Source organism: Colobus angolensis, unplaced genomic scaffold (genome assembly GCF_000951035.1).
Source record: "Colobus angolensis palliatus isolate OR3802 unplaced genomic scaffold, Cang.pa_1.0 Scaffold440, whole genome shotgun sequence".
Classification (NCBI taxonomy): domain Eukaryota; kingdom Metazoa; phylum Chordata; class Mammalia; order Primates; family Cercopithecidae; genus Colobus; species Colobus angolensis.
This window is the reverse complement of record NW_012117822.1, coordinates 1,899,096-1,899,616: the sequence shown is the minus strand read 5'-3', so window position 1 is coordinate 1,899,616 and position 521 is coordinate 1,899,096.

The following is a 521-nucleotide window of genomic DNA, read 5'->3' as shown; positions in this document are numbered from 1 at the left end:
ATTCAACTTCTTCCTGGTTTAGTCTTGGGAGAGTGTAAGTGTCCAGGAAATTATCCATTTCTTCTAGATTTTCTAGTTTATTTGCGTAGAGGTGTCTGTAGTATTCTCTGATGGTAGTTTGTATTTCTTTGGGGTCAGTGGTGATATCCCCTTTATCATTTTTTATTGCGTCTATTTGATTCTTCTCTCTTTTATTCTTTATTAGTCTTGCTAACGGTCTATCAATTTTGTTGATCTTTTCAAAAAAACAGCTCCTGGATTCATTGATTTTTTGGCAGGTTTTTGTATCTCTATCTCCTTCAGTTCTGCTCTAATCTTAGTTATTTTTTGCCTTCTGCTAGCTTTTGACTGTGTTTGCTTTTGCTTCTCTAGTTCTTTTAATTGTGATGTTAGGGTGTCAATTTTACATCTTTCCTGCTTTTTGTTTTGAGCATTTAGTGCTATAAATTTCCCTCTACACACTGCTTTAAATGTGTCCGAGAGATTCTGGTATTTTGTATCTTTGTTCTCATTGGTTTCAA